The following is a 12,096-nucleotide window of genomic DNA, read 5'->3' as shown; positions in this document are numbered from 1 at the left end:
TCTGATTTATATGAATGGTTACATTTGTGTAGAATATATCCAATGCCAATGAAATTTTTTAGCTCTGCATTGTTCTTGTAAGTACATATTGTCCTTTATTAGTGTACTTATATTGACAGCTAGTTGTTCATGTACCATCACTATGCAGCCTTTTTTCTTGTGCCCTCCATTTTCTACGCATTAGATCTATATTTACTCTTACCATAAGATTGGATAACACCGATGGTACTGAAGAAGTTTAGCTCTGCATTGCTCTTGGCTATACCTTTTGCCTGTATCGATGTACTTACATTTATAGCTACTTGGTTATGTAGCATCACTCTTCATCTTATCTTAAATATTCTCCATTTTTTATATTATCACACCTATATTTACTCTTAACAAAATGTAGAATAAAGGCAATGCTTATGAAGAAAATTCTGTGGAAAACTTCTTGAATTGCCCCTCCATCAGCATGGACAAGGGCTTTATAGAGCTAGTCCTCACCAATAATGTAAATTTGTCCTTCTCAAGCCTTCAAACTTTGTTGTGTATATTTGGTTAGGCATGACTGCAACAGCTGTTTATTTTTGGTGTTTGCATCAAATTGCATGTTTAAAGTTTATTATGTCCTTCTCAATTTAAGTTTTCAGTTGTACAACAAAGTTCCTTCTTCATACCATGTAAATTAAATTATACAAAGCAAGTGATCTTCTTTTGCACTGCATGTATGCTTATGTTCTTGATCAGTGGTGTGGTGAACCTACTCAGTATAGCACAATGTCATATTCTGCAATGTCTTAACTATGAACAATGGCATATCTTTGTACTATTATTTAAACCATCTCTTTATTTGCCAATCTGAAATGGGATAAATTGACAGCACACTAACCATTGATACTTCTGAGTTCTTGATATGTAATCCAGTGGTGTCGTGAAGCTGCCAACTCCTTCACAATGTCATTTCATGTCATGTCTTAACCCAAACAAGACCATATTGTGTTAATGCTATTTTAAATTGTGTCACTTTATTTGTCAATAAGAAATGTGATGAATTGTCAGCACTGATACTTATTTGTGCAAAACTTGTCATCTGTATGCTTGTTTATCTTTCAGACTGAGGAGGATATAACTGTCAAACAAGCGTCGTCTCATCAACTTGCTCAGCTGCTTGCGATGCAGCTCCCGAGAAGGGCTAACCTTTCTTGAACTCTATTGAAGTGTTGTTGGTTTTGTATATTATTTTGTCGGCGTGTTTATTTGCACTAGTTGTGACCTTTGATGCCCAGTGTATGTAATCTACTGTCTGCTGGTGCTTTATTAGCATAGTGGCGAACTTTCATGCCCAATGGATGTAATCTGCCGTAATTTATTTATTGTATAGTCTAGGTTTTTTCTTATTCATGATGTTGTAGTTATTTTACTGTATATATATCCTCTCTTCGTTGTAAATTGGCCAAGCCATAAAATTACGGTACATAATCAGGCCGTCATGCAAATCACAATATATGATCCGCATCATGGGCCTAGTCATCTTGGTCCATTAACATGCCTAAATTTAAACCGGCCCACTAGTAGATTCAGGCCTTTAATAGGTTGAGTAAACCACCGGCCCTATTTTCGCAAGAAAATTCAATGGGCTTTTAGTAGGCTGAAAAGTAGGTTGGGCTTGAAACGTGCCGAACAGCTCATAGGCCGATAGCAGGCCGAAATAGACCCCAACCCATGATTGTGCCAATCACATCACAGGCGATTAACAGGCCAAAATTGTCTCGGTCCTTGTTTGGCCCAATCACATTATCGGCTGTGAGCAGGCTGGCTGCAAACCGGGTCATAGTTAGGCCCAACTATCTGACAGGCTTTTAACAGGCCGAAATAAATATAGGGCCGAAATGTTAAACAGGCCTTTAACAGGCTGAAACTAATATTAGGCCAAATTAATAAATGGGCCTTTATCAAGTGGGCCCAAAAGCATAGAGTCTAGTTGACGTGCCGAATCTAATATGGGCCATAATTTAGCCTAAAGCCTCTCAAAGGGCCGGATCTGATCTGGTCCGTAATATGGCCCAGAACATGGTAGGCTTTTAATGGGCCGGATCTCATATGGGCTTTTGTTAGGCCCGTAACATGGCAGACTATTAATGGACCAAATCAAATATGGGCCGACATTTGGCCCAAAACATGGTACCCTGTTAACCGGCCGACCCACTAGTGTCCTCAAAAATCTTGTGGGCCTTTAGCTGGGCTGCCCCATTATGGTCAGCAAAATCTCATGGGCCTTTAGCTGGGCTAGCCCATTATGGTCCGCAAAATATTGTGGGCCTTTAGTTGGGCTAGCCCATTTAATCTTTATGGGCCACATCTAGGCCGGTCCACATGTCAACATATCATAGGCGCATCTCTCCCATTGGATGAGTGGTACCTGTGCCAACACGGACCTGACACATGGTTCCGTCGGCCAATGAGAATTTTACGCATGGAAAATCGGCATTGGTCATGGCTGGTAGCAGGTTATCAGATCCAAAACTGGACCCGATAGCTTAACGGTGACCCGTTACGGTGGATGCCACATGTCGGTCACCCTTGACGAAAGCACTTCCATGAAGCATAATTTATCATCATGGAAGTGAACACTTCTATGTTGATAATTTTGGTAATGTCATGGAACACTTCTATGACAACACAAGTATGACTATCTTGATTCTTTCATAAAATCGTCATGGATGTACATGCATGACAGGAAAGGTGACCCACTATGACAAACATGTATCATCATGGAAGTGTGTTTTTTGTAGTGAGGGTTGCGTTCATCTCACGCGCGAACTGCTTGAAGATGCGATGGGAGGTTAGGGCCTGAGTGCCGCCTAGGATGCAAGCCACGACATGAGCCTCCTGGAAGCCCCCAGCCCCCTCGTCCTGGTGATGGTCGTCGTTCCTTCTTGGTGGTGGCGGCAACGGGGGAAGGCCAGCATTGTCCTGAGGACAGTCCTCGTGAGTCTGATCTCTCGACGCACCCTCACAAGGCTGGCCCTACCAGCGGTCCTCGCGAGGCTAGTAATGCCATTCCTGGCGGGGGTCGCGACCGTCCCAGCGTCCTCCGCTTCAGCCCCCACCCAGGCCATAGCCTCGGTTGTTGCGCTCGGGGCGAAGACCGAGGCGCCCATCACGGATGGCCCGGAGCTCTTTAGTGTTGTTGTTGTGCATGTTGTGGGAGACGCAGAACGTGCGGCTTCCCTTGGATGACTCTGGGTGGTCGCAGCCTCGCTTCATTTCTGGCTCGGTCGCTAGTACGGCCAGCCCCTTGCGCTTCACGTCCTTGGCCTTGGTCTTCTTGTCTTATGGGTCGGCTACAGGGAGCTTGAGGAGGGAGAGGCATCCCTCCTCAGCTCTCGCACACTTGGTTGCCATGTTGAACATCTCCAGAGTTGTGCACAGGTCCTCGTGTATGGTGAGCTCCTCCTTCATCTTGACGTCGCGGATGCCGTCAGTGAGCATCGAGATGATGGCCTCATCTGACTCCTTGGGGATCTTGAGGTTGCTGCACCCCAAGTGAAGAAGGTCCTGGCAGGGCTGGCTGGCGTTGATGGTACCTTCACTCTTAGCGCAACCCTCGATGAAAAATAGGAAAGTGCGCTCGTTGCCTTCGTGCGAGCGAATGTCAATGTGTTTGCCTAGCAAGCATCTCATATCCCTGGTGTTCCTAGGGAGGTAATCGAGCACCACCTTGCTGTCTGCCCACACGTCTGACCCGTCAAGCAGAAAGTTCAGAAGCAGAAGGCAACAGTTCATTACGGAGGAAATCAAGAAGCTTGACGTGGCTGGTTTGGCCAGAGGAGTGTTGCATCCGACATGGTTGGCGAATCAAGTGGTTCTCCGGAAGGCTAACGGGAAATGGAGGCTTTGCATAAATTTCACAGATCTCAATATGGCTTGCCCGAAGGACCCATTTCCTTTGCCGCGCACTGATCAAATTGTGGACTCCACTTTAGGCTATGATTTTCTCTCCTTTTTGGACGCTTACTCTAGATATCATCATATCTTCATGTCGAAGGAAGATGACGAAAAGACCTCATTCATCACCCCATGTGGTATGTACTATTTTATCTGCATGCCATTCGGATTAAAGAGTGCCGGGAATACTTTTCCAAGGGCGGTCCAGATTGGTTTCGAGCCACAACTGCACAGGAACATTGAGGCATATATGGACGATATTGTGGTCAAGACCAAGGAAAGAGCTACCCTCATCCAGGATTTGGAGGAGACATTTTCTAATCTGCGCAAGATCAACTTGAAGCTCAACTAGGAGAAGTGTGTGGTTGGCGTTCCCTCCGGCAAGCTACTGGGTTCTTTGTATCCCATCGGGGTATTGAGGCCAATCCGGACAAGATCAAAGCTATTGAGCAGATTCAAGCACCCAGGACAGTCAAGGACATGAGCGTTTGATGGAATGCGTTGCTGCGCTAAGAAGGTTCATCTCCAAGTCTGATGAGCGCGCCCTGCCGTTCTTCAAAATCCTGAAGAAGGCAGGACCCATGAAGTGGACCCCAGAAGCAGATGTAGCTTTGCAAGAGTTGAAGTCCAACTTATCCTCTATGCCGACTTTTCTTCCCCCCAAACCACAAGAGTCGTTGCTTATATACTTGGCGACAAACAATCAAGTGGTTAGTGTGGCCTTGGAGGCACAGCAGGAAGTGGAATAAGCGGAAAGTGGGCGAGGACCGGCAGAGCCAGGCAAGGATTGGGGCGAAAATGGGCATGAAAGCGAGGGCGACCCCAAGGACACGGCAAAGAAGAGAGTCGTGCAGCGCCCAGTTTACTTCGTCAGCTCCCTGCTACAGGGAGCTAGATCGAGGTACTCTGGCATCCAAAAGTTGATCTTTGGTCTCATCATGGCCTCAAGAAAACTGCGCCACTACTTCCAAGCTCATGAGATTACGGTTGTCACTCGCTTCCCGTTAAAGAGGATACTCCGAAACCCTGAGGCCACCAGCAGGATAGTGGAGTGGGCTTTGGAGTTATCCATCTTTGGCCTGAAGTTTGAGAGCACATCAATAATTTACAGTAGGGCATTGGAAGTGTTCATTGTCGAATGGCTGCCAAACCCTGATGAGGAAGTGCTAGAAATACTTATCCCCGACAAGGAAGCGCCCCAGGAATGGATCATGTACTTCGATGGCGCCTTTTCCCTACAAGGTGCAGGGGCTGGCGTGCTTCTCGTTGCCCCCTCCGGGGAGCACTTGAAGTACGTCATCTAGACGCACTTTTCCCGGGTAGAGGCAACCAACAATACAATAGAGTATGAAGAGCTCCTTGCCGGGCTCAGGATTGCTTCCGAATTAGGAATCAAGAAGCTAATAATTCAAGGAGATTCACAACTTGTGGTGAGACAAGTCAACAAGGATTACCAAAGTCCATTGATGGAGGCATACGTTGAGGAAGTGAGAAGATTGGAGGAGCACTTTACCGGATGGCAAACAGAGCACGTACCCCATGCGGAAAATATCATAGATGATCATCTGTCAAAGTGTGCTGCGCATATGCATCCTATGGAACCAGGAACTTTTGTACTCCGTATCCCCAGCAACAATGGCTCAGAAACGGAGGAAGATGGACTCCGGTAAGCCTCTCCCGGTAGAGTCCCCCGAGGCTCCTGGCAGGGACCCTGCCGGAAACAACTCCTTATCACTTGCCGGACCGCGCCCTCCAGCCGGGCCTATGGTCCCTGACGGTGTCCTGGACTAGGGGGGACTCACCACGTCATCTCCCGACCAGTGGGTCGGGCCGAGGACCCCATGATGATTCACTAATGGGCCACTTTGGGCAGCCCATGCCGAATACAAGGAGGATTCCACAAGACTTGGCGCACAAGACAGGGACTCCTCTAAACCCTAGGCCTACGGTGCATATATAAACTGAGGCTACGCTAGTCAATAGACAATCTAATACTCAGTAGAACAATCTCGTGGTAGATAGATGTACTCTATACTACACCCCATATGAATACAATCAAATGCAGGACGTAGGGTATTATATCTTCGAGAGAGCCCGAACCTGGGTAAAATATTGTGTCCATGTTACCATCATTCCAAGATGCCTAGCTTAGGACCCCTACTACGAGATATGCAGGATTTGACACCGACATTGGTGCTTTCAATGAGAGCCTGCTAGGTGTTCGTCGTCGTTCTATGGGAATCAAAATCAATGCCAAATCAGGTGATATTTTTCCAGTTAGATGTGTTCTGTCGGGACCTCGGTCCTAAGTCACACCGATCTAGCATGTAACACATCATATCACTTCGCGGTCTCACGCACGGTATCCCCATGGGTGCCACCTTACCTGGCCTGGGACCGTTTGCTCCTTTTGGCTCACATATATGATAGTGTCGCTAGCATTCATATGACAAAGAACCCGGGCCGACATGACTAGTCATAAACCCAAGGTGGAACTAACTTACAGGGACAGGCATACATGACCCAGCAACGAACGTGTCGATCATCAACGTATGAACCCAAGTCATAGCAAGCTACAAGGACTTAAAGGAACAACGCGTGACATTTCCCCGATGGGATAGATAGAGGAACGAAGAAGGACACATGCCGTCCAGCGTAAAGTGTTCTGGAGCAGTAGCAAGCTACCATGGCTCAGTGGAAGCATTAGGAGACATTTCCCCAAAAGAGAGGCTACCAAGAATAAACAACTAGGTTGTCGAATCCCACAAATAGCAATACATGGTACACATATGCATAACATGCAAGCATGTGTTGTACAACATGGCATCACAACATAACTCAAGAACTCATATAGATAAAGGCCCAGATGAGCCACATAGGATTTATTACAAACATGGGTCACATGACCCAATATACAGAGCATACACACAACGGAAGCATAACATGTCTGAGTACAGACAACTACAAATGGAAAAGGCTGAGAAGCCTGACTATCCACAAGTCCCTCCCAAGGGTACAAGATCGTAGCTGAGGTAACAAGCTAAACGTCAGAGTCCACGTGGAACTACTAGTGAGACTGAAGTCTCTCTGCAAAAACATAAATTAAGCAAACGTTAATACAAATGTACCCAGCAAGACTTACATCAGAACTAACTACTCATGCATCAGTATCAACAAAGAGGTGGTGGAGTTTAACTACAACAAGGCAGCTTTGACTCAGCGGCTATCCTATAATATGACTACTCGTAACTCTTTTGAGGTGGCGCACACGAGTCCACATATTCACCATATCAATACACCACTATGGATCTGCTCCCGTCTCCCTACGAGAAGGCCATCCATAGCACTCACGCTTATCTTGCGCATTTTAGATTATTCACTTTCACTTGTCTATGAACTGTATAAGAAAACCAGTAGTCCTTTACTGCGGACGCGACTATTAGAATAGATGATGTTAACCATGACTCAAAGGAACCCGTCCCTGCCCGTCAACAACGTTCCCTCTTAGAGCACGTATCTACGTCCAGCCCGGACACTGTGCCATGTCGTGTGTCACCCGGACTCACGTGTCCTGGGTCACCTGCCCGCACACCTGACCGAAAATGTCCATGTGATGTCTACCACACAACCTTCTTCTTGTAGACGTTGTTGGGCCTCCAAGTGGAGAGGTTTGTAGGACAGTAGCAAATTTCCCTCAACTGGATGACCTAAGGTTTATCAATCCGTGGGAGGCGTAGGATGAAGATGGTCTCTCAAGCAACCCTGCAACCAAATAACAAAGAGTCTCTTATGTCCCCAACACACCCATTACAATGGTAAATTGTATAGGTGCACTAATTCGGCGACGAGATGGTGAAACAAGTGGTATATGGATGATAGATAAAGGTTTTTGTAATCTGAAAATATAAAAACAGCAAGGTAACTAATGATAAAAGTGAGCACAAACGGTATTGCAATGCACTGAAACAAGGCCTAGGGTTCATACTTTCACTAGTGAAAGTTCTCTCAACAATAATAACATAATTGGATCATATAACTATCCCTCAACATGCGACAAAGAGTCACTCCAAAGTCACTAATAGCGAAGAACAAAAGAAGAGATTATTGTAGGGTACAAAACCACCTCAAAGTTATCCTTTCTGGTCGATCTATTCAAGAGTTCGTAGTAAAATAACATGAAGCTATTCTTTCCATTCAATCTATCATAGAGTTCGTACTAGAATAACACCTTAAGACACAAATCAACCAAAACCCAAATGTCACCTAGATACTCCAATGCCACCTCAAGTATCTGTGGGTATGATTATACGATATGCATCACACAATCTCAGATTCATCTATTCAACCAACACAAAGTACTTCAAAGAGTGCCCCAAAGTTTCTACGGAGATTCAAGACGAAAACGTGTGCCAACCCCTATGCATAGGTTCATGGGCGGAACCCGCAAGTTGATCACCGAAACATACATCAAGTGGATCACGTGATATCCCATTGTCACCACAAATAACACGGCAAGACATACATCAAGTGTTCTCAAATCCTTAAAGACTCAATCCGATAAGATAACTTCAAAGGGAAAACTCAATCCATTACAAGAGAGTAGAGGGGGAGAAACATCATAAGATCCAACTATAATAGCAAAGCTTGCGATACATAAAGATCGTACCACCTCAAGAATATGAGAGAGAGAGGGAGAGAGAGAGAGAGAGAGAGAGAGAGAGAGATCAAACACATAGCTACTGGTACATACCCTCAGTCCCGAGGGAGAACTACTCCCTCCTCGTCATGGAGAGCACTATGATGATGAAGATGGCCACCGGAGAGGGATTCCCCCTCTGGCAGGGTGCCAGAACGGGTCTGGATTGGTTTTCGGTGGCTACGGAGGCTTCTGGCGGTGGAACTCTTGATCTATTATGCACTAGTTCGGTGAAGAGATGGTGAAACAAGACCAGCAAGACTGCCCGAATGTGCCGACAAATCCCGATAGGAGCTGCACATATCTCGTTCTCAGGGCACACCGGATGAACACTACGTACGACAACCGAAGATACCCCAAGTTGCCTAGGGGTGGCACCGCAAGTGGCTCTGTTTTGGACCAACACTCAGAGGAGCACTGGCCCGGGGGGGTTAAAATAAAGATGACCCTCGGGTCTGTGGAACCCAAGGGAAAGTTACAGGTTGTTAGGCAAATGTAAAACCAAGCTTGGGCCTTGATGGAGGAGTTTTATTCAAAGCGAACTGTCAAGGCGGTCCCATAACCCCAACCGCTTTAGGAACGCAAAATCAAGGAACATAACACCGCTATGACGGAAACTAGGGCGGAAAGAGTGGAACAAAACACCAGGCATAAGGCCGAGCCTTCCACCCTTTGCCAAGTATATAGATGCATTACTTAAAATAAGAGATATTGTGATATCCCAACATAAACATGTTCCAACATGGAACAACCTGCAAGGCACCTACAACTAGCAACGCTATAAGAGGGGCTGAGAAAAAGCAGTAACTTAGGCAAACAATGGTTTGCTAGGAAGGTGGGTTAGAGGCTTGACATGGCAATATGGGAGGCATGATATAACAAGTGGTAGGTAGCGCGACATAGCGATAGAGCGAACAACTAGCAAGCAAAGATAGAAGTGATATCGAGGGTATGGTCATCTTGCTTGAAATCCCGCAAGGAAGAAGAACAAGTCCATGAAGAAGGCAAACAGACGTAGTCGAATGGATCCTCACAAACACGATGTTACCGGAACTAACCAGAAGAAGAAACACCGGAAAGAAGCAAAAAATATGGTAAACACACAAGCATAAACATTGCTTGATGCACAATCAAGTATGATGCATGTCCGGTTTAAAGAGGCATGGCAAAGTGCGACAAACAATACTACAAATTATGTGGAGCTCAATATGCAACGAGTTGCATATTGACGAAACACCACATTAAATTATTTAGTTCTCTCTCATTTATGTACCCAACAATATTAAATGTTGTTAAACATGGCAAGAGGTGAACATATATAAACTAACAATTTAGGCAATTTTAAATGAGGCCGGAAAAAACAAACAACAATTCCGGAAAATCCTCATATGCAAATTTTAGAGTTGGTATTGTTCTTCCCTAAACCATATTTTAGAGTTGTTGAACATTCAAAGTAATGCCACCATGTTAAACTATGCATTTTTCTTCCCCATTTACATATAAAGTTTATAAAATTTGGAGTTACGGTTATTAAGTTATGAAACAAAACCATTTAGCATGTCATTTGTGCGAAACAATGCAAACAACAATTTTAATCATTTTAAACATGGATGAAAGATGCATATTATGAAAGTAGATAAGATTCTGAGCATTTTACATATATAACATGTTTTATTTGGATGCATGGACATTTAATTATGAGCATTTTAAAATGATGGCATTTGTTGTAAATATGCATGCACTGGATTTTTAGGAAAAAACAGAACAGGAAAAAAATATAAACGGGCTGAAACTGGAGCTACACGGGCTACACATGCGAGCGGTAGATAGACATAGAGCGCTCTGTCCGCAAGGAAACAGCAGCAGCAGAATCATGCCAAGTCCAAGCGGTTGGCTGTGTGGTGTGCAAAAAGATAAATAAGAGGCAAAAATTGGGCTGCTGGGACTCGAACCTAGGACCTCCTGGGTGTGTGCCTGCGTGGTTTATCAGTTGAACTTGAATGGATACATGATGCGGAATGGGTTTGGCATTAGATGAAGTAGGAAGAAGGTCTGAAAGTCTGAAGCCCCAAAATTGCAGGAAAAAGAATGCACAGCCGTGGGGGTTCGATATCGGGGCTCCCCTGTAGGATTGCGTGGCCTAGACCACCGAGTTGCTGCTATGTTTGGTACCAAAGGGAAGCTCAGCTCAATTTGAATGATCAGAAGGCCTAGTATTCTTCTCCAGCGAATACACAGATGCATTGGAGGCAATGCCGGCGAGCAAACGCAACGGCAGCTGCTGCTGTGGTGAGCCGGCGGTGGTGCGAAAACAGAGGATGGGTGCTACTGCGTGTGCGCGAGTGTGGAGCAACATCGAGTGCAGCACGAGCTCAAGGCTTTCGGTCATGGCGGCCAAGCCTTAGTATATTGCGTGCAAGCGCTGGGTGTGGCATGCAGGAGTGTGTGCAGAGGAGTGGTGCTCGGGTGCGTGAGTGCGCGGATGCTTCTTGCCAGAGTCGTGTGCACACATGCGCTCGGGCACGAGCTGGAGCTCGACTCGGGGTAGAGAGCTACGACAAACAAGAAGCTGGGCAGGCCCTAGTGCAAGTGCGCGAGCTACATATGGAGCGCTGCGTGTGTGCTGAAGAAATAGAGGCAACATGGAAACCTTGCCCATGACCAAAGTGACGACAGAGGAACTGTCACGCATGCAAGCAACTGGTGCCAGAGAAGGCGATCAACCAGAAAAAGGTACAGGGAAGCGCGGCTTCTCACGTAGAGGGGCTCGGAGGAGTCGACCGAGCTCGGGGAAGCGACGAATTTAGCCGGCAGCGAGGTAGACCCAAGGAAGAAGAAGGAGAGGTCGGCACCGAGAAGAGGCCTCCGGCTTGGCGTCCGTGAAGCAGAGGAAGAACCAAAGAAGAGCTCGTCGGGGAGGTCGATCCGAGGCTCGTGGATGAGAGGTGGACGAAGGAGACGACGTCCCCGTGGAAGAAGGAGACGGCTACGGCGAGGATCAAGCCGGAGAAGAGCTCGAGCTCCCCTCGGCCATGGCGCGAGCGATGGCTGTGGTGGATGGGCGTGGCTTGACTTGGCAGTGGTGGCAGTGAGGGGAAGAGGAGGGTTAGGACAAGGGTGGAGAGGACTGGCTGGGGCTTTATGGAGCATGGAGGGCTCCCTTCGACCGTCCCATTAGTGGACGAGGCGACGTGGCTGTCTCCGATGTTCTGCCGTGCAACGAAGGAGACCTGAAGGAAAAATGGGCTGGAACTAGGCTGAAATGAACAGGTAAGAAGTGGAAGGTGGGATTTCTCTCTCTCTCTCCCAATATTACTACTCTGTCCATATTAAAATGAACAGAGATAACAAGCAAAATACCAGGGAGATAGGAGAGGGGTATGAGAGATATAAGAATATCCCCAAGACTGTGGAATTATGCACTGTTTGAAATAATTGGTTTGGGCACTTTTAGAGAAAGAAAATTATCG

This window comes from Triticum aestivum, chromosome 4A (genome assembly GCF_018294505.1).
Source record: "Triticum aestivum cultivar Chinese Spring chromosome 4A, IWGSC CS RefSeq v2.1, whole genome shotgun sequence".
NCBI lineage: Eukaryota > Viridiplantae > Streptophyta > Magnoliopsida > Poales > Poaceae > Triticum > Triticum aestivum.
Note: the sequence above shows the minus strand (reverse complement) of the source record.